Source organism: Falco naumanni, unplaced genomic scaffold (assembly GCF_017639655.2).
Source record: "Falco naumanni isolate bFalNau1 unplaced genomic scaffold, bFalNau1.pat scaffold_69_arrow_pat_ctg1, whole genome shotgun sequence".
NCBI classification, from domain to species: Eukaryota; Metazoa; Chordata; class Aves; order Falconiformes; family Falconidae; genus Falco; species Falco naumanni.
In genome coordinates this window covers 103,585-130,810 of record NW_024427561.1, presented here as the reverse complement: position 1 = coordinate 130,810, position 27,226 = coordinate 103,585, and the positions used below count along the sequence as shown (strand labels likewise).

The window sequence follows — 27,226 nt, the reverse complement described above, 5'->3', positions numbered from 1 at the left end:
AGCACTACAGCCCTCCTGCGCACCAGCGAAGCTTCAGCTCCACTGTTGAAGCACGTATGGCCGGGCTCGTGCCATACCTGGATACCCAGGGCTCCTTGGGAGCGGATGGTCCCCTTGCAGGGCATTATGGTGAATTCAGTTGGCTTGATGTGATGTTGGGCTCCCTTCCTCCAGGACGGGCAAGTGTTGTCTGATATCTGAGCAAAACTGGTGACGCTGCGCTGTCCTGAGCCATCGCCAGGGATGCGAAGGTTGAAAGTCATGGGAACCAAGGAGGTGTTAGTGAGGCGACACGGCAGGGTGCGAGGAAAGCCTGGGAAGGTGAGACAAATATCAGTTAAGTCCCCAGTTATCCCGTGATTCCTGGTGTGACTCTCCTGTTAGGACAGACCGGTGCTTGTTGTTTATCTCTTTTCAGTGTGAATGAGAGGTAATGGAGAAGCTCAGGGAGGAGTGAGTTGTGACTGGAGTTGCTTTTTCCATGGATGGCACAGCTTGCTTCCTTGGCAATGGGCAGTGCCGTTGGTGCTGAAGAGCTGTCTCTACCTGTGAGGAGCTCTCTCACCTGCCCCCAAACCAGCCCCAACTCTTTCTCACTGATCAGTGTGCATCCAGACAGAGCATTTATTCTGAAAATTCAGCCTGTAAAATCTCCCATTAACTCCATGAACATTCCCCCAGTTTTCAATATATGAAAGTAGGGCATTGTCATGTCAGGAAAAGAAAGGATGAAACTGGGCACTACAACATGATGCATTGCACTCTAATGCAGTTTCTCTAGGCAGGACCCTTAAGGCATCTCCTGTTTTGGGGCAACCAGACTGAGCACATGACAACTCAGCCCACCTCACTGCAGGCAAACCTGATGCTTCCTTAGAAATGAGCAGGAACTGTGTCTCACCTTACCTAACACACGGGGACATCACATCCACACTGCCTTTGATTACTGCCCACAAAGCCTGACATCACTTCAGCTCTGACACTTGCTTTCCACAACGGAAAACCAGTGGTACAACCACACTGGGTGAGGGGGTGGCTGTTCTGCAGAGGCAGGACACCAGCCCGCAGCTTGGTCTGGAGCGGACACCAGCTCTGCCAGAAGACACCTCCCATGCCCTGCTTACCAAGTGCTATTTGAATAAAGACAGGGAGGAAAACCACCTGCAGACACAGCAGATAGTTTCTCTGTGCCCAGCAGCAGTGACCATTGCCCACCGCCAGCAATTACTCCGGCAGGGAGGCGGGGGTGGGGCACAGAAAGGACATGCACCGACTGACCCACTGCACAGCCCCAAATGGGACCCAAGTCACCAGATGCAGACAACAGCCAGCAGCACAGTGACAAGAAGCAAAAATACAATAGCTGCCTTCAGCTGAAAAGGCCTTGTTAATGAAATCAGATTAAGTAGGATGAATCTCCTATTACACAACCGCATTTCTGACGGTGCGTTTCTTGTGGGTTTATTTATTCAAAAGGAAGCAGAGAAGTGGCCGAGTGGTGATGCAGGGAGAGGGGGCAGTGGCTCAGGGAAAGTATCGAGTTTTCCTAGAAAGTCCATGAACAGCACGAAACCACAGAGGCATCCTGGGCACAGAATGATCATGGCCCTTCAATCAATCCACAATTGATTTCACATGTAAACTTTAGATCATCTCAGTACAAAGCCTTTTCTCTGAGACTCGAGATGGAGAATCAGAATCTGCGTTTCAGTGGAGATGCTCTGGGTGCTCAGCCACCGGCTCCGTCAGTGGAGCAGTGCTTCGGCTGGGCAAGGAGGAGGAGCCCACATCTCTGGAGACATCACTGCCCAATCCAATGCCGAGCTACTGCCTGGGCTTATTACCGGGCAGGTGATAACGAGGAGCCCTCACAGCACAAATTAACAGCTCACACTAAAGGTCAAGTGGGTAAGTGGTGTCCTCGCCTTGCAACAGGAACGTTCGCCCTGAGCAGCCACAGGCTAGCGTGTGGCTCCAACTCTCTCTCCTGCAGCCCCATCCCCTGGGCCCTTCTGGGACAAGGGCTTTCACCATCATTCTGCCGCCAAGGATTGGGAGGTTGGGGCTGAGCAGGCTCTGAGGGCACCAGAAAAATACTGACTTTCTATTCCTTTGGTCCTGTTGGATCTCACGGCAGCAAAACACCACCTGAGCAAGCGGCAGCCCTGGTTCTAACACCCTGAAGGCTGCTGTGGAGGAACACAAGCGACAGACGCTCCCAAAGCGCTTCATTTCAGTAAGGCACAGACCTCCCCACCGGCGGTCCAAGCCCAGGGCACACTCACCAAAGGAGACGTCGCCGAATGGAGGGAAGGTACATTCAAAGGGAAAGTCGGTCCGATGACACAGCCCCTGTAAGGACAAAGGCAGAGGAGGAACTGGCTTGGTCAAAAAGAACTGCAAAGCGTTCGGCTTTCGTTACCACCGGGACGGATAGAAGCTGGTCTCAGCAGCACAGTGGGCTTCAAATCAAGCCGTCACCCCTGCGCTCGGCACAGCATCCCTGTGCACAGGAGGCAGCCAAAGCAACGTGGTCAGCAGGTGGCAGCTGCTGAGGTGGCTCAGGGCACCAGGGCAGGCAGGGTACACCCCCAGGTTGCTGCTGGCCCAGTGAAGGACCCTCAACAAGTGATGGCTCTGTGCCTCAGTTTCCCCATCTGTCATGTGACGGGCAGAGCTGTCCATGCAGAAGCAGGTTCATTGTAACTAGCCCTCTCAGCCACAGGTTCCCTGCTTTGGTATCTCTTTGCTGGAACTGGCCTTTCCATGGGCTACATGGACATCTTCCTCAGACCTTATTCAACACTATCATTACGCGTGCAGGAATTTGAGGCACGAATCCACAGGAGCCCCAGACATCTACTGAGAAACGCAGCACAAGTTCTACACAGTGGATGGTTGAATCTTGGAGGAAAGTATCAGCTTGTCACCAGTGCACCAGCTGACACATCCAAGAGCAAGACTGTTTGCACCACCGAACACGAGTGTCCTGAAGCCACCACACCAGCTCGCCCATCCCTAAATTCAGAGAGGTTCCAAACTCCAAAACTCACCAACATCCACTGAAATCAGCACTTGAAGCTGCACAACATTCATTAATTTCATGGTTGATGCCAATCAATGCCAGCTCTGCCTCTTGGTGAAAAAAACAAATACAAATCAAGGAGCACAGTGACCCGTGCCTTCTAGTTTTATTCACAGGACTGCCACCGGGTCTCTCGTACACATGAACAGACCCCAGCCTCCCGCAGGAGGGACCTGCACTCACCCGTGGTGTCCCAGTTCCAGCATCCCTTTCTAAACAGCAAAAGAACAAGTGTTCAGGACCTCGTCAGGTCTGTTTCCAAGTAAAGAGTAATCACCTATGGTTTGGGCATCTTCTGACTGCACAATCAAAAAGCACTCAAAATCTGACTTTCAGGAGTTTCAATCCCATGCTAATTCTTGATTCCTGGAGCTGAATTAGTTCCTGAGAACAAGTTAGGTAGCAAATCCCTTCTGACAATGAGGTTCCCTCTCCAAGGACCTCACGTAATCAGACTTAACCTCCCGAGCCCCAGCATCCTACTCTGGATGGAGCAAAGGGAGCAGACATGCTTTCCGTAATAGCACTTGCCAAAAGACGATAGAAAACTGCCTCCAAACCAGCCACACCTGGGTCTCACACTGGGAAACTGCCAAGGGTGAGCCTTGCAGCGAGGGGGGAAATAACTGCCGTTTCTGCTGAGCACACAGGAGCTGTGCTCAAGGAAGTCAGACCTGAAGGACTGCCCAGAGGGCTCGGCCAAGCAGCCAGCCCAGAGCCCTGTGCGCTACAGCCGGTAACAGCACAGCTTGCAAGAGAACGGGGGAAGAGGGCAGTCTTTATGGCAACAGCCACATCTGCCAATAGTGCTTCTGAAGGGAGATCGGGGTCCTCGCAGAGCAGGAAGGAGCACAAGGTAGGAGAGGAACCACCTGCGCTCCCACCGCTGTTCCTTCCTCTGCAGCCCCGTGTCCCACCAACCAGCTCACCTCCACTCAAAAGATCTGGGAGTTTTTCCTCTCTGGAGAACTAAATCCAGTGCACAACCCCCCCTGAAGAGGGAGGCTCGGCTTGCCCCGGTGGGTGGGCATCTCAAAAGCATTTGAAACAAACAGCTTGAGTTGTGGGGCTGGAGAATGAGAGATAAGGGCTGGACAGGGATCCTTGAAACAAAGGCAAGACAGAAAGCAAGGAGACAGATGCCATCTCGAGGAGAGGAGTCTGCAGTGGGAATTACTGTGGAGGCACCCCCCAGGCTCCTGTAACCCTCCTCACCTGACGGTCAAGGTCACGGGCTCAGGGGACCCATCCACACTGAACCGGAATTCTTCTGTGAACTGCCCCAGGGCGGTGGAACTGAAGGAGATCTGGATGACTTGGAGGCCATCTGGTAAAACGATGCCCTCCTGGGGGAGAAAGGAGAAGCAGGAGCCCTGAGCGGTCGCTGGAGGGACCAACTTGAAGGGGGCATCGATGACTCCTTTGTTAAACAGGACCACCTGCAGCAGCAAGAAAACAAAATGGAAATACATGAGGAATTTTCTTTCCTTACAGAAGGCTGATTTGTTTTCTAATTAAACTTCTACAAAAGGCAGAAGATGCTGTGTGCTGCTGCTTGGCTGAAGCCAAAGAAAACACAGCAGGACAGTTTCTGCCTTTGGGTTTTTGCATGCAAAAAAACCCAGTGATGACTTCACATAAACAGAGTCACTCTGGGTTTATTCCACTGGCACAGAGCAGTCCGCTTGGACTTGCAGGGCTGAGGATGTGCTCAGCATCACCAAGGCGATGCAGACCTGCCCCAAAGAGCAGCAAAGGGCGGTCGCAGCATTACTAGCGAATCGTCACCTAACTGCTCCCGCTCCAGATGAGCCCAGTCCTGCCAAGGGCAAAACACATTCAGCTCCCATTACAGCCAGCAAGTTTACTGGATGTAGAAAATACCTCGGGACAGCCCTATAACCAGCTTCAGCAGCACTCCCCGACTCTGCTAGGGTACGTCAGTGAGGCGCATTTTATTCTTTTCTTTAATCTGAGAGTCTCTTTGTCTCTGCTCAACCAGACATGTCAAGAAAGGATGAGAGTGAGGGGCATAGCAGCTCCACCTGCTCTAAAGAATCTCTTTCATAAATATTCACAGCCATCATCTACTAATTTACCGTTATTTACTGTTCCAACAAGCTACACAATCCTGCAGCATTTGCTGAGATTCAGCAAGAAATGCCCACGCCTGCCTGTGAGTATCAGCACACTGGTGGTCACCAAACCTACCCAAAGCAAAGCTCTACAGTTTCCGAAGGCTGCAGGTGAAATCCTGCCATTTCTGTGGACTTATCTACCTGCTTGGCAGTTATTTTCCCTAAGTTTTGTCCTCACAAAACCTGTCAGAAAAACTGAGACAGAAGCAGAGGTACAGCCCTTTTTTTTTAAATTTTGTAGCTGCTGTTGAAAACATTCATGTATTCAAATTCTGCACTGGTAACTTGGAAACTACTCATATGTTTTACACCTTCATTACAAATTGCACTTAGGGATCCTACACTGAGGTTTACCTCCAGTCTGGCTACTAATACAGCACTTACAGTATCATCTACTTATGCACATTTTCTCCAGTAATGAAACCAATAAATGGATATATATAGAATCAATAAAGAATCAGCATTCAAAAATGCATACAGCGCACAGTATTTTGGTAAGAAAACACCTTAACATGTCCTTCCCTGTAAAAGTCAAGCTTTTGAAAGTGTCTGGCATGATGTATTGCCTCATTTTCTACCTCTTTCCGTCGCTGTATCTTTTTGTTTGCGGTTTTTATTTTGAGAAAACTTGCCACAATCGGCGGGGGGAGGCAAATACGCAGAAAGCTCCTTTGCTTTATTTCCAGAACTGCCCTGCTCTGTTCATAGAGCCAGAGGGGCACCAGGTCTGAAGGGTGGCAGGAGGCTGGTCAGCAGGGACAGCGCTCCCGGTGCCTGCGCGGGCAGCTCTGCGCGGGGAGGCTGCCCGGCTTCCCTCCGGCGCCAGGAACCAGCTGGATGCGCTTCACTGAAAGGTGTTTGCAATGGACTCGAGTCGGAACACAACATGTTTGTGCCAGCTGCTTTTTCACCGCCAGGGTACCAGGGTGCTGAAACCTGGGTGCATCATCTAGGGCTGAAACAAAAGCCCCTGACCTTTTTGAGCCGGTGTTGCTTTCATGTGTCAAGGGCTGGATTTTCTGCACGAAGCCTCCCAGCTGATCTCAAAGGGAGGTTGCCAAAACGCAGGGATCGGGGCTTTGTGGACAACATACGCACCTTTCAGACCCCATCAAAACTATCCAGATTCTGCAAAAACTCCCACATTTAACTTACATCAAATAATCCATGCACATAACTGCCTGTGTTGCCAGAAATCCAGCAGGTCCACAAAGCTCACTGCTGCCAGGGGCCATCAGGATCCACCCCAACCCCAGCAAGCCCCACTGCTCACCTCATAGCTGTGGGCTGATCCAACAGAAACCTTCCCGATGTCCAGCTGGTCAAAGCTGAAGCGGAGCTGGGGCCCTATGCTGCTCCCTTTGATGTGCAGGGGCAGCCTGGTCTCACGGCCTGGGGAGAGGTTGCCATGTCAGTGCAGAATTCCTTCGGTTCGCCTGGATTTTCCAGGCAGCCTCAGTGCTAGTCCCTGACTCCGGGCTGGGTGGCACCAGCACTAGGTGCTCTGCGAGAAGATTTACACAGAATATTTGTGGCTGGTTTCTAACTTCTGACGGAGCCCTTGGGCTAGTTTGTAACTTAGCAATCAGTTTGCACCCTCAGAAAGTGATGCTGCGTATAAAACATGATTTCTGAATTCCTTCCCATGCACTTAAACGAGCTTTGAAATCCATTCAGAGAAGGCACAAAGCTCACAAAACAGAGCCGGAGAGAAAAATCTGCTGTCTGTATCGCTGCAATCGAAGACGACCGCACAGGAGCTGAGAAGTATGAGCCCAAGCAAGGCAAAGCAGCCTGCTGACAGCGATACCCCAGCAGCCTGCTGACAGCGACGCGCGCACCCGAGCGCTGCCTCAAGCAGGCAGAGCATCTCAGCCACCACCTGCGCCTAACGTAGGGCTCCGTACCGGGGCGCTCCAGGGCTCACCGCCTGCAGCAGCGCCTTGTTAAGACAGGGCTTTACGGTCTCCAGCGAGCAGCACTCACCTGTTCCCACCATCAAACCAAGAGCTCAGCTTTGTAAAGACGCCCCACCTGAAGCATGCCGAGCAGTTACGGAAAACCAGCCTCCTCGCTACTGAAACCAGATAAGCTCTAAGTGTACTGCTAACACACATACCCCTTGCTGCAAAGGCAACTGAGACCACAAGGCTTACAGCTGAACTCCAAGATGCTCATTTTCTTCCTTAAGTCTGCTAAGATGGCATAGTGCAGGATCTTTCAGTCTGAAGGCTTTCCTGAACCACTGGAGCAGCCTAAAGTGCCTGAATTCTAGCTCAGATTTTGGCTTAGGTCACCCTGCCATCCCATTCTACTCTTGTACGGAAAGCGAGTAGCACAAGGAGCAGAAGAAAGCCCCAGAAGTTGTACACAACCGTCACTGTGGCTTTTGTGCAAAACTATGCCTCTACCCTTTGAGCTCCTTTTGTGTGACACCCACCATTAACTAAAGCTTAGGGACTGAAAGTTGGTTTCTTTTTTTATAAAAGTCTGCTGCTTAGTCATTCCAGAATGTCCAAACCAACTTCTTATTGCAAAGAGCAGCCCACGTGTGACTAGATCACAACTCGGAAAAAACCCTCCTGGAACAGCCTTTTCAGTGATCCCTGACTTTGGGCTTGCAACCGTGGCACGGGGATGTTTGATCACGTCCAAAGCCAGAAAGGAAGAGCTAGGGAGCTTTTGCTGAATTCAGTGGGTTTTAAGTGGATCCAGCCGAAGCCCAGCTGACAGCAGAGATGAGTTACACTTCACAGCTCAGGCACGCATCAGAGGGCTGTGTACTTCTATTGCACAGACACCCGAAAAGAGGCAGTACTGGATGCTCGCTGTTCAGAAGATTTTTCCATCTTGCATCATATGTGGCTTAATTTTCATTAAAAACTTGACATTCTAAACCATCAGAGCTCTTAGGAAATGACAAAGATTTCCAAGGGACAAGTTTTGTCCATAATCATGGGTGAGGCATGTCCCATGGCCACTATCATCAAAAAAAATTAGGGGCCATTCTTTCCCTTCTGCAGCAGGCCCTCAGCCTCTCCTGGAAGGTCTGCGGAAGCTATCCTTTCTTCTTCCCCTACACTGATGCTGGAACTTTAGGAAACCCTCGGAGTTTTACGCTCTCTCCTTCCAGGTGAACCTCAGAGAGCGCTCTCCTGAAAGGAGGAGGAGCAGAGTAAAATACAGACCATTCAGGACAGCCGAGAGAAAAAGAAAGAAAAAAGAGAGTATGTCCTGCTCCTCGCTAGCAGCTGGGGCTTCCAGGAGCACCCAGCCGCTGCCCAAGGCCTGGGTACCCCGGGCTGGGACCGTGTGATGCTCCCACCACAGCATGTCCCAGAGCACATGGACCAGGGCATGGAGGGGCCGCAGCCTCCTTGTCCTCAGTCCCAAAGCCACACCTGGTTCTGTGGAGTGAGAATTCGGATCTCAGTCGGGTTAACACCTTGGCACGTCATGGAGGGATTACAACTCGGCATTCAAAGAAATAGGGGTGTGGGTGGCCCAACAGCACAGAACTGTTTCCCAGGTCCCTAACTTCTGCTGCTTTCTGGCACTCATTTTTTTGCCCACAGAACGTCCCCAGGTTTTGAGATTGGTTTTGAATGTGATTCTCATCCAACCACATCAACACAGAGATCCAGTTTTACACGATGTAGGACACGGCAAGGTGAAGGAGTGATCAGCATTTAGGATTTTGCTTCTCCCTGCAAAAGTGGCTTAGAAATGGGTTTTGGAAGAAATCAGACGAAACCCAGTACATTTCCATATCCAGAAAAAAACAACAAAAAAAAGAATTTTAGGTGACTGAGCCCCCCCACCATGTGCTTCCTTCCAGCACTCAAGAGCCATGGCTTTATTTGCATGAATAACTAAGAAAGTTCATTTTGAGCTTAAACAAAACAAATTTCAAACCACTTCTTAACTGCTGGCTTTGCAAGTTGCACAGTGCTGATGAGTTCTGTAAATCACCTGATCCAGAAGTGTTCGGCTAAGCAACTTATGGAGGCAACTGCAAAAAAACGTGGAGGCCAGCCACTTCCCCGTGGGGCTTGAGATCCAACTGCACATTTCACAGTGCTGCACTAGGGCAGAGCTTCTAAATATTCCCTGCAAGGGGCACACACTGTCTGCAAATCGTCCTCCAAAGGGATCTGTGACTGGCATGCAAATGCACGAGGAAGGCAGTCACACTGCTCAGAGTCGTCAAGAAGCAAAATTAATGACTCCCTAGTTAAAGATCACTGGTTTCTTCTTTAAACTCTTTTTGCACCCTGGGACAGTTTCCACCCTGACGATACAGCGGCTCAGCTCTGTTTTGTGAGGGATGGGGGGTAGGTGACCTCCTTGAGGTCCTCTCCCAAGGGGCCCATGGAAGAGTTCAGATCTCCTGAGGGACCACGAGGGTTTTTCCAGAGCAGGCTCCTCTTTCTAAACACCGATCGCTTGCCCAGCTCTGTTTCCTGTAACTCCCAGGTTGCATGTAAGTAATTTTCCTATTTCTCTGCCACAACAACAACAAAAACTCTCCAGGCACAACCCCTGGAGATCCCTACAGCAAAGCGATGGACAGCCCCACCACCAGAGCAAAAATCCCAGGGCCAGGAGCACAGCGCTGAGCCAGGATTCCCTTGGGAGCAACTTTTTAAATCAATCCTTTCCTTCCACAGCTCTAACAACTGCAGCTGGCGGGCAGGAAGGCGGTTTGTTAACACGAGCCCTGGTTAATTACTGTAGGTGGCATTTGCCAAGTAAACCCTGCGCAGTTACCGTATAAATAAAAAGCTGTTTCATGGCCTTTGTATCTGTCAGCTTGGAGCAGTAAGGAATGGCTCGAAGCAGCTGGGTTAGTGATCTCAGCACCCTCCAGAACGGGAGCCTGGCTGCTGGGGACCACGGGCCTCGCACCTCCTTCCTCTTAGATGGGGAAACCCAGAGTGTTCCCTGGATGGAAATCTGACAGGGACCTCCCACTCTTGAAAAACACCTCAAGCAGCACCACACGGACGGAGAGGAAGGACAAGGTAACCTGAACCACGGAGCTTGCTGCAAGCATTCCCTGCCCCGTGCCAGCACAGCAAGGCCATCACCTCTGTAAGGGCAAAGGCGGCATAACTCGGTGGGTCAGTGATAACCGCTCCCAGAAAAAGACCTGACAGCACTCCTGTAAGTCGGGAGGAGCATAAAGCTTGTCTAGCAGACTGCTCGCACTCTGACTTCTGGGGAGGGTGCTCACCCTGCTGAGGACAGCGAGCCCTGTAACACGCGACCCAGATGAAGCATAGACTTGAGCCACGAGGTGACGATTCCCACGCAGGGACAGCAGCACACGTGTGGCACTTTCACAGACACCCTGCGCTCAGCAGGGCTCAGCCACCTACGGTCTGGCAGTGCCTGGAGAGCGGGAGGTGACCCAGGGGCAGGGAGCACGATTCACTCAGCTCCTACCGCCTCAGGAGCCCAGTGGTGCATCCACGTAATAAAGGCTCATCCTGGAGGTCTGTAGGGGCTTAGTGCTCGCCCACCAAAGCTCTTCTGCTGTGTACCTCTCTGCCTTTACAAACACCTTGCAGCACAACGAATGCATGGTATGAAAGCTCGCTGCTTTGGCTGCTCTGGGATCAGCGGTCGGAGCCAGGCGCGCTGAGCCCTGGCTCTGCACAGACCAGCTGGGAGCCACAGGGACAGCAGGAAGGTGCCGGCACTGCCCTGCTGACCACCGGCCCCGACTAGAAATTCCGTGGGAACCAACTGGGCTGGGAGAGTATTTGTGCCTCGCCTTTGCTGTGGGTAGCAGGAGGAGGAGAAAGGAGCTGTACCTGAGATGTCGCAGTAGACTGTTGATACACTCTGGCTTCTCGGGGTTTGAAGATCACGTAAATTTCAACTGAAGAATTTGGCCAGACATCTCCCTCCTAAGACAGGAGACAACAAACCATTTATCTTCAAACGTTACATTTCTTGTTTTCAACCACAGCCCTGTAAGCCTTTATTTAGAGCATCAATGACGAGCAAGGAGCAAACAACACTTACAAAATGTGTAAGACTTTGGAAGCAGCTGTGAAGAAAATTAAGTCCCTTACCTTTACTAGCACCTGGTAAAGGCTTGGTTTTTGGTTTTTTGTTTGTTGTTTTGGTTTTTTTTTTAATTAGGGCTATAATAAAGGACCTAAACTGGCTGGCTTCAGCATATCAAGGATCTCTTCAGAAGTGCCAGCTGACCTAAAGAAAAGATACGGTTTCCCTCCAAACCTTCCCTTATACCCCTGTGTCACTACAGCCATGTGAACACGTTTTCTCAGATCAGAAGAGATTTAGCAAGTCAAATGGATTTCTCCATTCTTAGTTACAAAGATAGAAAGAAAGAAAACCAAGCCTGCCTTCATCATTGCAGAAGAGATCTGTAAACCAGCTCACAAACAAAGGCAAGGTCCCGTCAGAGCTGGCTACCCCGGCCAGGGCTCACTGTCCAAGCCTCCCTCTGCTTGCAGGCAACAACTGGCAGAAGAGGAATATCAGGGCTTTGCAATCTGCTCCGGCTGCCTGCGGGTCTCCACAGGGGGTATGAGACATCGCCCATGACACAAAGCCCTAGTTGCCCTGGCCTCCTCCCGTTCCTGCATCACCGCTGCTGTCGGAAGCAGAACTGGAGCTGGGTCAGTGCCCACGTGGCATTTCTCTGACACTAGAATGTGATCCTGGCTCAAAATAACCCAAACCGAACACCAAAATGGTGAACTTCCACTACACAAAAAAAATCCAGCTTCAGCAAGAACCTGGGGGAACCCTGCAAGCGTAAATCTTCAAACAGCGAGGGAGTGGTGATGGGTCCCTGCAGGTGTTATTCCCAGCGGCCGAGGCCCCAGCGGGATGATTTGCCCAACACCACCGAGACCACGGTGATTGCTGCAGTGTTGCTGGGATCTCTCTGTACGCTGTATAATTCACCAGATGTCCTGCCATGCTCCAGGAAGCCAGTCAGTGGTGCAATAAGATCCTGGCAAGGGACATATCTCCCTACATCCAGGGTGCTGCTGGATCCCAAGGCACAGTCAGAGGAGACTGCTCTAAGGCATCAGAGGAAACGAGCCTACGGACGAGCAACACAACCCATCCATTCACATGCATCCGCACAGCTCTCTGCAACAATCCTAACGCAGCATTATTGATGGAGCCTTGCACTCATATCCTCGCTCCCAAGAAAACCTGCACCAGCAGTTAATAGACTCAAATCTCTGACATGAAATCACCGTTCTCCAGGATTCAATGTATTTGGGCAGAAACTTTGGTCAGTACATCCACAATCAGCTTCCCTGTATTGTCAGTGAAGCTACACGCCAGACTGACTCAAAGGGAGAGGGCAAGAAGAAATCATCAGTTACACATTATTCTACTATTCTGCGGCTAAAAAAAATTGTTAAGGCCATGACTATTTTGGGAAACCTTTGTCATTTCTCCCTTCATTACTGCTGTATGTCAGACCATACAACTGGAAAATACTGCGAGTTATTTCTCCTGGGAAATGAAAATAGGCTGTTGGAAAGGTTCCTCACATTCCTGCTACCCCAGGGGGAAGAAAGAATTGCTGGTTAAAAGGATACACTTCACTACTCACCCTTGGGGCTACTGCTACATAGGCGTACCAGCCCTGGGACACGGCAGGAGCCAGCGGTCTGCCGCGGCTAGCATGTTCTCCATAAGATGGCAGTTGAGTCAGATCATGGAAAACTACCGTGGATGCTTGCCAGGACAGAAATGCAACTATGCAGTGCTGTGAACACGATATTGCAACACTTCTGGCTTAATGTCAGCCTCAGGCAGGCTGCAGCTGGCAGGTGGCATAAAATACAGACGGTGGATGTATGATGATCGCGCACAAAAACTCCTGCTGTTGCGCCCTGGCTTTGCTACAGCATACGGCAACGTGATACCCGAGGGGACGGCACACCATGACTCACCACTACAGAAGTGATCTCAATAAGGAGACCAACCGTAAATAGATGCAGATCCTATTTCCCCTCCCTCAGCCCCTATAATAATGAGAATCTCCTCCATCTCCACCAGCCTGAAAAGGAAAAAGCTGGTCTTGGAAAGTGAGGCACCACCAACTGTCGGCCTGCTTTGTTTGGTGGAGGGAGAAGGTGATCCATGGAAAGGAAATCACTGCTCAAAGCACACCAAAACCCCCAAAGACAGAGCTGGCAACACAAGTACTGAAGTGACTCCCCAAAGTGCATCCTGTTAGTTCAGGGCACTCAGGGAAAAGGCCAGTATCTGCCCCTTCCCATAAATAACCGAACCCACAGCGAGCGGTGGGATGGACCATTGCTCCCACTGGAGATGGCGCCTTCTGCCAAAACCCAAAGTGCTCTGCAGTCCCCTCTCATTTGGATGGGGACCAGCTGGGCACCTCAGCTGAGGTGGAGGTTTGCAGAACAAATATCGCTGTTATCTCCTGGCCCAACCTCTGCACCACCAGCAGTAGCACTTGCGTAACCTGCACATCTTGAAGACCACCTCCATCGGCTCAGAGCTGACACGTGGCACTGAGGAGTCGCTACCAGGCAATGACAAGACAGTGATGACTTGTCAAGGTAAGAGCAATGATTACAAATCCTTTTCCTCCCTTTCCTCTGGTTTCCATTTCCAAGGAGTCAGCTCCCATGTGTCTGTACTGTGACTTACAGCTAAGCTGTGGTGGGGAAGGTGCAGCAAAGGACTTTGTCCTTTGAGAGCCACCTGGGCTTCTACCACAGATGCTTCTGCTGACATACCATGCGTCTTTGCAAAAATAAATCAAATTTGAGACGCACTCAGAAAGTCAGAGAAACAGCTTGTTTCCCACAGGCTTGGACGGCTGCTCAAAATGTTCATGGTCACAGGCTGACTGCAAAACCACTCCTCCTCTTTTTTCTTATTGTTTTCATCAGCAAGTTAACCTTATACAGGCTGAAACAGCCTGCTGCAGCTTCCACTGAGAGCAACACCTGGCAGCTAACAGCCCGCTTGCACAGCAAAGCTGCTGCACAAACCCTGCAAAGCCACCCTGCCCAGAGAGCCTTTCCAAGGCTATCGTCCCTCCAGCGGCCTCCTAACCTCTGGAAACCTCCAGCCACTTGTTCCAAGGGTTTGATTCTTTCTGTAGGGTGCTCCCAGGCACCACAGGTGATAGGTGGGAAGAGCAGCTGCCGCTTTTGGCCAGGAGGTCCGAGGCAGCAAGGTCCCAGCTCTGGTGGGGCCCCTCCAGCAGATTTACACGGCGCTGCAAGAAGGGTCTCTGTCCACGCTAGAAGTTACGGGACTCTCACCGGGGAGAAGGTTGTGGAAGTCAGCAGCAGTGGATTTTTAGATGTTACATTTGATAGGAAAAAAGACTAACATTTGCTGTGAAGACACCCGTACGCCAGGGGGGAAATCAGACATCAGCAAAACTATGAATGTGAAACCCATTGTTCCATAAATCATGGAATTAATGGAAATCTAAAGACTGATAATGCTGAACAGGACAGGAGGGGAACGGCTCCTGTAGTATCCCACTTACACCCAGTCCTAAGCAAACTGTAACATCAACACAGCCATTCAGGAAAGGTTTCCACTCAAGACTTGAGGCCAGGCTACACTCTGGGTCCGTACAGCGCTACACGGAGCACCAGGACTCAGCGGGCAGCCAGGCTGCTGGACCTCACCCTAATGCACTTCAGGAGCCCAAGAGCAGGTTAAGCTCGTTATGGAGACCTAGCCCAGTTGTAATGAAGCAGGAGCCCTGGGACATGCTCCAAAAGCAGCTGGCACAGCTCAGGTGATCTCTCTGCAATACCCCTGCTGCTCTGACACAGGCTCTTGGTCCCATCATGCTGCTCTCAGCTGCAGTGGTGTGAAACTGCAGCTGTGCTGACACGGGGGGCTCTCAGCCTCATTCGGGCTATAAAAGAGAACAGGATCCCCTTCCTTAAAAAAAAAATAAAAATAGTTTCACCTACTATAAAAGAAAGAAGAGGCTCGCATTATTCTAGGGTTTGCTCCAAGATGAGAAGGGATTTTGCATTGCTCAGGCAGCAGGCATTCTTCATCTCAGACCACGCAAATACTCAGAGTCAGGGCTCTGTTTCATTGAAGGACATGAGGTTTTGATTGCGCGAACACCAAAGCAAAACGTTTTCTCCAAGTCTGCAATGAAACTCAAAAAGTCCGTTTAAACCTGCCAGCCTTGCGTGCAGGCTCACAGACGATGCTGGGAGGGAGAGTCACACATGGTATAAATCCAGATTATAAGAAGGGATTGGTCTTTCCGTGATTAAACTTGGGCTGAACTTGGCCTCCTTTCCATAGAGGACCTTTTCATTCTTCAATAGGTGAACTAATGCCCATGGTTAATCCCCATACGCTACGTGTAAGGCCTGCCCTTATATATAATAATCAGTACCCCTGAACACTGTAAGGACACTTATGAAGTGCCCTTCATTTACAGCCCTTGCAGCAGAGCTCAGCTTTAGGCAGGCTCTCGCCGCCTGCCAGGAGCTCACTGTTTAGAAACGCTTTTTTGCAACAACCTCTCCCAGCCTCACTAGAAACCTCATGTCTTCCCTCTCGGCACATCAAGATGCTGATGCGGGTATCTGCCAAGTGACCTCATCCAGGGAGGAGGAGGAGGAGGAAGAGAGGTTCTCAGCTATCACTTACCACCGGCTCAATGGCAAAAATATCACTGGAGAAAAGCATAGGGTCTTCTTGCACCTTTGCCCTCTGGTTCTGGAAGGCACAGGAGAGAAGGGAAAGGCGTTCTTGGAGCGTGGGGTCCATTGCACACTGCTTGAGAAAAGAATTCCTCTCATTCTCCTCCTGCTTCTGCAGCCTGCGACAGCGCCTGCAGCCATGGAGAGACACAAACCAAGCAGATCATTTAATAACATTTGCAGAGACTGTTGCGTAAGCGCAGGAGCAGCAACGCCCTGGGGGAGGAACAGCAGGAGCAGCTCAGCAAGGGGCTGACCCCACGCCACGGGGTCCCAAGCAGATCAGGTTATCACTTGTTCGCTGGCATGGCAGGTAGTTTTACGCCACATTCACGAGCTAAGAGGAGGTTTTTGAAAGCTAGCAGCCCTCCGGAGAGCCTCCTGGCTCAAAGCTACTGCCACGACTAATGGACAACCCACCAACACCCTCAGATGGCTTTTCCTCCCGTAGAGGTGCTCGGGGGAGATGGATGAAGGTGAAGGAGCACACACCGCAGTGCTTCGCTGGCAAGGGGAGAGCAGCTGGGATTCAGCTGCAGGTTACCAGCACCACTCTTTTTTACCTTCCCTTTTGGACTGGCAGGGATAAGCAAACTAGATCTGCTCCACTGCCTACACTGCCATCCAGCAGAGGATCCCAGAGCATTTGATAAGCAAACTCACGGACTTTCAGGCATTGCATCACTTCAGTGAAATTAACGGGTTTATATGCATGAAGACAGAGGCCCCGAGAGGTGAAGGGACTTTGCCTAGCATCACCCAATAACGAAGGCAGGACCAGCATCTCTGAATCCAAACCCTTACATCCAGCCTTGAACCACTTCAACGTTTTTCTCTTTTTGGCCTTCTCCACAGAGCTTTGACACAGGTCACCTCTCCCTTACTCGGTAGTTGTAGCAGCATTCATTCTAGTGTTTAAAGCTGCTCGCAACGGAGAGGTGAGAAGGGAGCACTGCTGCAGAGCACTTGCTTCCCAGCTGGCACGTGGATGTGCCCCCTTCACGCTCCAGTCCCCTGGCCACCAAGGACCAGCAGGTGACTACTCGAGGGGGATGAGGGGAAGGCTCCATACACAGCACATCAGGGCAACGTGGTATAAACAGGACCGCAATCACCACCCAGCTAAATTCCAATACATTTAGAAAGCCCATGGAATAGGCAGTTCTGCTTGAGGGCTGCCTCCTCTTGGGTATGCTGTCTCCTAAAATACTCCTATGGGTATGGGTTCTGATCCTCCCCTCAAAGAGGGTGAGATCCTGCCCCCAGGCTTTTGCTTCTGCGTTAGGCTCACAGAGCTACTGAAAGAGAGCCATCTGCATCGTTACTTTTATTACTGACAGCAATAAAAGCATCTCAATATATAGCGCCTCTCAGCCATGCACAAGCTCAGTGGTGCTTTGCTAATTACTGAAGTTTTCTGTGCTGACAAAGAGATGCCAAGGGATGCAGCAACCGATGGGGAAAAACTGCACAGAGGAATTTCAATACCGCACCACAGATCCCCTGGGCTAGAAGCGTGTTGTAGCGCCTTGCCACAAGGGCCAGTGGGCACTGGAGGCACCCACATACAGGCACAGGATCTGGTCCTACACCTTGAAGACCACCCATCATACTATACTAGTACTCGTTGGAGACAGGAGCCTAATGTGAGTCAGCATTTAGGGAGCTCTGAGTAGAGAAGCAATTCTCCTTCCACAACTCCAAGCATCTCTCCGGCACCTCCTGTCTCTGGCAGCCTTCTCCACCTGCATGGAGCACCTGCCGTAGACGTTATTGTTTCTGGATGGCACTGGACTGGTGGATTTGCTTTGCACCTCTGGCACACCTCTGGAAACCCGTCATGCATCTCCTCAGCCACGTGTCCCTGAGCAAAGCTCACCTTCCCACACCAAGCTGGTGCTACGCTGCCAGGTTGCAATAAATGTTGTTACTGCAGCAGACTGGGTTTGGTGTACAATCAGCAGCACTCAGGGCAAGCAGCTTGGGCATCACCTCACTTGAGCAGGACTTGACAGCTGAAAGAATATCGAAACTTTATGAATACTGGCTTGGTTGAGACTAGGACTTACCTCCATAAACTTATTTTCCCACATCCACACGGTCCATACAGGGTGGGCTGAACGTCATCTGGGAAAGGCCAACTGACCGACAGGACTTTCAGTGGTATTGAAACCTTTTCCAAAGCTGTACGAGTGCTTCGCACGCAGGTTTCAGAAACCCTTTCAAGTACCATAATCTGATGTTAAGGTGCTGGACAGGGATATGCTGGAACCCTGAACATCCCAAGTCACCCTCATTTCAGTACGAGCTGGGATTTTTCACACCCAGACACATGTACACAGGCGAAAAGGAGGAGTTTAGGCACGTAAAGCACTGAAGGACAAGTTTTCATTGTAAATCATTATGCTCATAGCAGCAAACATTTTCTCCACGCTCATCCATAAATTTGTAGCAACAGAACTGCCACCACACACACAGTCCATCCAGGGGACAGTACCTGTGCTCCTAACCAGCCCAAAGGACACACAATTTAAATCAACCAAATCATACGCTAAGGGAAAAATTGTGACTTGTTCACATGGAAGAGCTCCATGCTTGCTTAAGCAATGCTAGGGACAGATCTGACCCAGCTTCAGCAGAAATTTAAGCAATGTTCACCTGATCCTGCGTAAGTCACCCTAAGAAGGGTGTGATCCATTGAGAACTACTGCTGCCTGCGAGCAAGTCAGTACTGATACACAGCCAAGCGAGGGAAACGCCTCCCAACACCTTAAACTGCTGTTTTGCTCTTAGCACTTCTGTTTCTTAATAAACACTCTGTTGGTGGCTCCGAAAGAGCAACCCGGCTGCTTTCTGTACGCGCGTCACAGGGAGCCTGCCGTGGTGCCGGACACATTAGCCAGGGCTCGCCGCGCGAGGTCAGGGAACGCTGTCTGGTGCTCTGCACTACTCCTGCAATAAGCTCTGCACCACACCTTGAAAGACTGATTGATTAAACGTTTCTGCTTCACTTTAGCAATTAATCTCAGCAGCCTTTCACTTACCTGTATGCTTCAAAGCTAGAGAGATAATCCCTTCATTATCCCCTTGCTCTCCTTCGCAATTCGTAGTTTATTTCAAAATAACTGCAACATTGTACTGGCAGGCAGGAATGAAATCCTGGGTTCATCTCCCAGGGAGCTGCACGTGTTCCTGGGAAAACACCCGTCTCAGAGCCAGCAGAGAGTTTATCCCCGTGGCCTACCCACACAAATCACTTTTGCAAAGATCGACTATGGAGGAACCAGCTGTTTCAGTAAGAACAAGACTCTCAGGTTTTTCAAAGCAAGCCACAAAGATCCTGGCCCTAATTATTCACTCACTCTGTTCCGTCACAAAGTATAAACCCTACGGCCCTAATCTCCACTGTCACTGCTCATCTGCCCCAGAGAAATTCTAGCCCTCTCAATTTTATCCTATAGATTCTGTATAGGCCTACAAATAAGGCACTTTTTTGTGCTTCCTTAGCTGATATTTCAGTCACTCTTCCTAGAAACTGTTACCCAAAACAATAAGCTCCTCTGAGTGAGCATCAACCATTCTCCGTGAATATGTCAATAACTGAAAAACGTTAGACAAAGCTGAAATAAGTCGTAAGGCTACATAAGCATTTGGAAGATACAGGAGCATTTGTAACTCCACAAACCCAAGACAACTAAAATGCTCTTTGCCAGGCTAAAGCAGCACACAGTATCACCTTGGTTAGGACACCACACTTCCAAGGACCAACGCTGAGGAACAGGGACAAACCAAACCTCCCTCTCAGGCGAGAGGAAACACACGCCAAGTGCCTTCATGCAACTGAGGAAGCGTCTCGTTCGGCACCACAACATACCCCTGCTGAGCCAAGGCCGACAGAAGCATTTTAACATGACGCCTTTTCCTAAAGATATTCCCCACTTACTCTTAAGTGAAGCTTAAAGCTGATGGTGTTTCTGTGGCCTGATCTCAGCTTCTCCTAGCCTAACATAAATTTTACACCTATCTCGGGAGGCAGCGAGCTCTTCCTGCCAAATCCCAAGAGCCCTCAAGTCCTGGCTGCATTAGTCCTGATGTCGTGAGCTGTGGGACGCAGGTGGGAGAGGGCAAAAAGAAAGAACAAGGGTCTGCGCCAAAACAACGTAGAAGCAGTGCAGGGGACAGATGTGTAAGAGACAGCGGCATTGGAGCGAGTCTGACAGAGGCACGCATTCCCACGTTGTGCTTCAAACATAGCACCGCCAAGGAATGAAGCTTCACACGTGCATATGCACACCGTAACGGAGAATCAAGGTTCCTCCCGCCTCCGAATCAGCAACTCCCAGCAAAACCCCATTCCAAAAAACCTCATTCCTGCTTGAGGGGATGCACTTTAAAAGTCCCCTAAGCACCAACTATTTGTCACTTTTCTTTGAGGCAAAGCCGGGACAGGGGAGATACACCTGGAGAGGGAATTAAGGTGACTGGGACAACAGGGAATGATGGCAGATGACAGTCATGGGGGGTGCTGGGTGGAGAGCACCCAGCCGACGCCAGCATCCTCCAGGGAGAGACCGGCACACAGCCACACAGAACAAGGGCACACTCAGCCTTTGCCCCTTACCTGCTCACTCAAGCACCGAAACATACAGAGGTTTTGAAATAAAAGGTTGTAGAAGTAGTCTGCAAAGCACTTAACATTTTTCTGCTTTGAAAGGTCTCTGTTTTGAAGGACGCAGAGACTGGGCACCATGCAGTGCCCAGACCTTACCTGTGTCATAGTGAACTGTCAGGGGTCTGGAATAATCACCAGTCTTCTCTGGGTGGAAGTCCACCGTTACTTGCATGGCATCGCCAATCCCAAGAGTCCCAACGGAGGGATCAACAGAGAAAGGGCTGCAACACGGAGAGGCACATCAGGATTATTGTGGGACATTTGGGGACTACGTTCCTTCTGCCGTCTAGCTCACTCCAGCTCACCTGTATTAGCAAGGGGCCAAGAAACCACAGTCAGCAGCAGAAAAAGAGAACATACAGGGCCAGGAACTGAGCCACCGACCCAACTCCTGAAGAGCTCCAGCCCTCAGAAGATCCTAAGCTATAAAATGACCTCGTCTCCCCCATACCCTGCATCCAGTTTTCTGCAGCAAGGCTCAAGAGTCTGACTGCTAGCGATACGATCGGAGGAGGGTTTTTGAAGGGCACGGAGATGGCAAGAGTTATTTGCACGCACAACTTGACACTGAGTTGAATCCGTCTTTTCCTGCCACCTATAAACCTCAAGAGATGCAAATGTCAAGGCGATACCTGTCCCAGTGAGATTACACCCTGGAAATCAGACAGGGAGAACAGGAGTTTATTCTTGAATGGCCAGAGAATAATTAGAGTTTAATTGGCAGAATTAATCTATCTATCCTTTTTTTTTTTTTTTTTTTTTTACCTTGAAAGCATCCTGCTTTTGCCTCAGAAAGGGCACATTTTATCAGCATTTCAATGAAAGCTGTTCTAAGCAAAGAAAGATCTGTACGAGTGCAAAGGCAGATTAGAGTGATACAGAAACAAGAAAAGAAGACACAAAAGGAGTATCCCATTTACAGCCTGAACAATTAAATCTCTAGCTAAATGAAGCACCATTACCAGGAGCATTTCAAGGCACCTTTAACAGGAGGTTTTCTGCGTATTCACAAGCAATGCAGTCTGGGGCTCTGGGCTGTAATCCAGGCTTGGTAACTGTTTGCTTGGCCTACTAGAGAAATTCTGTGCTATGTGTGGGAAATATTATGAAAACGTGTTGGTGTACTTTAGATTTAACAAGAGCAATTATGATTTGTCACCAGGGAAACAGCTCTCAGCTGACAGACATAATTCAGTCCTTTAATGCTCAGGGAAAAGTCAGATGCAACATGTTTCTGCACAACAGCAGCTGGGCTTTGCGGCTCTTGTACAGCCTCACTTGGAAAGCAAAAGTTATTGCGTTTAGTGCTTTGCTGCTGGTCAATTTGTCACCTTAAAAATATGTTCTGCAGAGTTTTACAGTGATTGGGGAATGCAGCCCACAAAAATAATGAGAAAAATCAGAGCCATGCGCAAGCTGAGCTTCGTTCATGTAAGCAGTGACAGCTGATGAAATTGCTGGAGTTCCTGCTCGTTAAGGAGACACTGATGCAATTGGGGGCCTGACCTGCTCCCATCACGACTAGCAAGAACATCGCCAGTGACTAATGGGGAAGCACTGGGCCTGCAATGTTCACGTGCTGGACCTGAGACTTTTGAGAGGGAGGAGGAAAGCCAAGGCGCCGCCAGCCTCAGAACCGGGCTGCTCTACATGGCCCTGCACCTGCACTGGGGGTTGTGCCTGGTTATACTGGGCAGGGCTCTGCTGGTGCTTGGCTGGGATCACTGCCTGCTCTGGGAAAGGCACAGAAAAATCGTCGTGTCCCCCCCCCTCCCTTTTTATTTTATTATTTTTACCAGAAACATTGCCGGAACAGAAAAGCTGCTGGTTAAAGGCCACACTTCAGCCCTACCTCCCACCCCATCCCCTTCCTACTCCGTCCCCATGTCTGCATACCCCTGCCCTCAGATACCTGGGATGGGAATGACACTCCTGAGGATGACTTCAGGGGATGCCCGAGAAAGTCGATACCTTCGTATCTTCAAATTACCAGAGAAGAGGATCCCACCGAGGTCAGGACTCATTCTCAGGACTGAGAAACAGAGCGCAAGTCAGACACCGCACCTCCTGCCTCCCACCCCACGCTGTACCCACAGGACAACTTGGTTCCTGCTGTAGCAGGAGCTTGGTAACCCTCACGTAGACCTGGTTCTCCAAGACCCAGAGGGATGTAAGGTCCATGCTTCACCTGAACTCTGAACTTCAGTCCACATCACTAAGCTGTTCCCTGCAGCCTACAGATAAGAGATGCTAAGGAAACGTCCCTGACACACTAATAGCCACATGAAAACCACTGCCAACAGACGAAGCTGGCAGGCTAAACTTTGGCCTTTTAGCCATTAATTGTGAGCTGCTCTTTACGGTAATTCTTGTCCTGTTAGATCTACCCTTGTAATGAGTAACTACTGCTCCTGACAAAACAGGAAAGATAAGGTTTGGAGGTTTATTAATAGCTCTTCTTCTGACATGCTTTTTAACTATGTCCATTTGTACATTTGCTTTGTTGTACAACACCTAAACTTTCACAGGTCCAGATCTCCCAGCGGTGCCTTGCAATCCCCAGCTTGTATAAACTCATCTAGCCGCACCAATCTGAGGGAGACCTTCCCAGCAGAACCTGCTGAGCTCTTGCCCGTAATTGCCCTTCAGAAAGGGAACAACACCAGATTAGTAAGCAATTTCATAGGGATCTGTCTTGGTGTTTACATCTTGCTTGCTTTCACCAGGCATCAGCTCCCCATCTTGACAAAGCTGGGCAAAAGTTAAATCCCATGAGGACACCACGGGCAAAATACTCCTGGCAATTTAGCAACCAACTGACAAGTGAACAACGCTGACAGTTCTGTGGCTCAGGCTTTCCCGAAACCGCGCTGCCTTTTCTCTTGCAACCGTACGTTTAGTCAGTGCAGCGTGCAACGAGGCTGCAACATCCTTCGTCCCATGGTATGTTTCTCTTCTACAACCAAAACCCCTTTACTCCACTGGTGCCTTAATTTGCATTATAAAATCATCTGAGTTTGTGAGAATTGATTTCATTAAAAGCTGCCTCCAACCCCAAGACCGACAGTAAAATTACTGGTGATTGAATTGCCTCATCTGTCAACTAAGACCTATTGCAGGAGAAAAACCCAAAGATCATCTAATCTTGGCATACATAATGTTTTGGTAATGGTATAAAAGCCAAAGTCAAGCACTGTAGCCACTCCGGTAAAGACAGTCTGTCAGGTCAAAGCATCCAAGACTCCATCTCCGTACTGAAAAAATCCTGCACAGAGCCAGCATCTCACAAGCTCTCTCTTTCCCTCTTTCCCTGCACGCAGGCTCTGTTGTCACATCCCTGTACACCCCATGGTAACTCTCCAATCCCACACCTCCATGTAGTATAATGGTACTGCAGGGAGGGATGCAAGGCGGCTCCTAGCACTGTGCCATGTAGGATCATTTCCTGAGCTTCCAGAGCCTGATGGGACATTCCTAAATGGACCTTCTCAGACAGATCCTCTCTAACCCATAGCACAGCACAGCACAATGTAACGTCAGGAAAAGGCAGTGCTGCACCGAGAGCTGCTTCCAGGCACCATTTTCAACTGAAATGTACTGGAATGACATTTATCTCCGTGAATGCCGTGGAGAAGAAACTCACTATCCAGCCTTAACAATGAGAACGGCAGGAAGAGATTTTTTATATTTATACTATTATTATTTTGTTATTACTATGCTATGCAGCGAAGAGCTGGGTATGGACATGCAGGGGGAGGACAGGCACAAAGACAAGCTGCATAATGCGGAGTGCTTCGGTGTTAGGGTCCCTGCGCCCCCCCCGCCCTTATTAAAGAGGAGTCAAAACGTGGCCGTGTTTTCTGGTAGATCCCATGGCAAGGGAGAGTTCTGAACAAGCAACAGCAGAAGGATGCTGAATTGGCCCCATGGATTCATTTGAGAGCTCTGCCGTGGAGTGAAATACACCACACAAGTCCTTAGATAAAGTTGTAAGAGGCAAGGAATGTCCTTATGAAGTGACCCGCTGCAAGAGCAGAGCTCGCAGTACTGACCGAGAGGAAAGGTTAGCATTGGAGATGGGCTGAAAAATGCACTGAAGGTGAAAGCTGGTAGGTTACGCTTGATGCCATAGAGAAGGGAATCTTGAGAAAGGAGGCAGAGAGAAGTGACAGGAGCAGCGCATCGGACTAGGAAACTGTGGCGCCCGCAGCTGCCTTGCAAAGGGGCAAGAGCCTGAATTCGCCCAGGCCAGATGACAGAAGTTGCAGCAACTAAGAAGTCTCAGTTGTGCAGAGAGAGAATAAAGGACACCGAGGCCAGCTGATGGTCTACAAACTTTGATCTCTCATTCCCTTCTACTCCACTAAGCCTCCTCCCCCTCTCACGTGCACGCACGCTTACACATAGCGGCACACAAAACTATTATGTGATATTAATGTTGGCTTTAACACAACACTACATCCGTACTCAGCAGAAGTTAAGCACACACTAAAGCTGCTTCAGTTCTCCACTAACTAGGAAGAAGCTAAAACAGTCCTGAATTTAAGTCTGTAAGGCTGGCACTCCTACCACCTATGCCATAACTCTTAAATACTGCGTCTCGTATCTACACATTAAGCTCTCCAGGACAGGAAACATCACGCATTAATGTCCAAAGCACAGGTTTAAGTGTTTGTGATGCTGAACAACCATTACGGGAGTCATTCAAACGAATGCATGACATTAAACTAAAAACTTCCCCCGTCGTTAATAATGATGCAGCCTTGGTCACAGCCTCTAACGCAGGGAAATTAATCCCCTGACATGAGGAGGAAAGCGGTCTCTCCCATGAAAGCCTCTGTAAGTAGAGTTGTTCAAAGACAATTAACAGCTAATGACCTAATCGCCTGTGGAGCAGTGTATTGGTGTGACTCTCCAGCCAACTTGTCATGCCAGCCGGGAGGCCAGTTCTTTTCTGCTGGGGTTGCTGGAGCCACTGAGCTCACCTGGGACGTCGGGGCAGGCACAGCACAAGCAGCAGGGAACCCACTGTCACCCGGTGCAGTCCCCAGCACTGGCTGGAAAAACCACTCCTGGCCCACCATGGCCTCATCGCACAGGGAGAACGTGGTTGTTCTGCTCCCAGGCTGCAAGGGGACGTGGTGACCTGGTCAAGAGTGGGGAGCACTCAGATTTTGAGTGGAGGATACAAGCTTGGGGGAGTACAGTCGAGATACTGGAGGGCTGGGCTGCTATTCAGGGGACACAGCAGAACCGCATGCAGCCGAGGGATGGAAAATGCAAAAACCTGTATTTGGGATGGAAGAATCCCTGGCAGTACAGGCTGGTGGGCACGAAAGCCTTTCTACAGAAGAGGAGCTTAGGGGCTGGAGCACAGCACATACAGGGAGATGCTGGGATAAATGGCTTTGCGCAGCCTTGAGAAGGAAAGACGAAGGCTGGTATCACTTGGTCTTACTTTTCGTGTTGAGTGCACACCTGATCAAACTTTGACATCGGTCTTGCTTTGAGCACTGTGTTTGCTCAGATGATCTCCAGAGGTCTCTTCCAAAGTTATTCTATGATTTTATCTTCTCCAGCAGCCCAATTCCATTTCACATGTTCCCCAAATTTCTCATATTATTTCCTATACATCTGTGCATATATATATAGGCAGATGGTAGACAGACAGGCATTAGAGGAACTCAACCTTTAAGAATGTTCCCAATGAGGAATTCATTATGACATTTTGCTGAACACTTAAAGCAAAAAAAAAAAAAAAAAAAAAAGCAAAAAGACAGGAACCTCAGAGTGTTTAAAAAGAAATCTGAATGAAAGTGGGGGTGACCTAATTAGAATAAAACGCTGCTTATATTCAAAGATCATCAGCTTGAAATTTCAAACTGGCTTTCAAAAGTTCATAACGAAATGGAAGAGATGACTGATGCCTTTGGCTGACATGGGAAATCTTACCAGCTTTTGATCTCTGCGCACACGCAATCCAGTCATTCAGAATTGTACTTTCTTGTGTAGTTTGAAATAAAGCTTTCGTAACGCTTCCCATCCCTTTGTTGCAAATCAGGACTGAAACATTCAATTGATGAAGTTCAGCATAAAATCCGTATCAAGCAGGATTCAACATACGCTGTATCACTCAATAGAACAGTTGGCAAGGACATTGCCAAGAGATGCTACGCACGACTGGGTACTTGTTTTGGTGGTGACGACTAGATCTGGAAATCCCAGAGGGAAGCTGTACCGGGATTTACAAGTTCCTGCCTGTGTATTTCCACAGTGAAAAGAAGCACCCTGCTTGAATAGCATCCTGGAAGCCTGCTTCAACAGCCTTGCCAGGCTTTGGTAGAAGCCTCTTGGACCTTTGCATTTCCCAGGAGAAAGAGCAAAGAGCCTTCTCTTGACCCCTGTTTTCCTGGGGAAGAAACCGAAGCAACTCAGGTGCACTAAGGCAGACAGCAGGTCTTTGCTGCATTCTGGACCTCAGCTCCTACACCAAAACCTCTGGGACCAAGCAACTCGGAGCTAACTACCAGCCAGCTGAAGTGGTTTCCTTGCAGGTGAAGTTTCCAGAACGCATTACCCTCTCCAGTTCAGCAAACTG

The 27,226-nt window shown here is 49.8% G+C and overlaps 1 pseudogene; it reads right to left on the bottom strand.

Annotated features, from left to right (window-relative positions):
• Nucleotides 1-77: 77 nt before the first annotated feature.
• LOC121082319 overlaps nt 78-27,226 on the bottom strand; it is a 41,908-nt pseudogene continuing 14,759 nt past the window's right edge.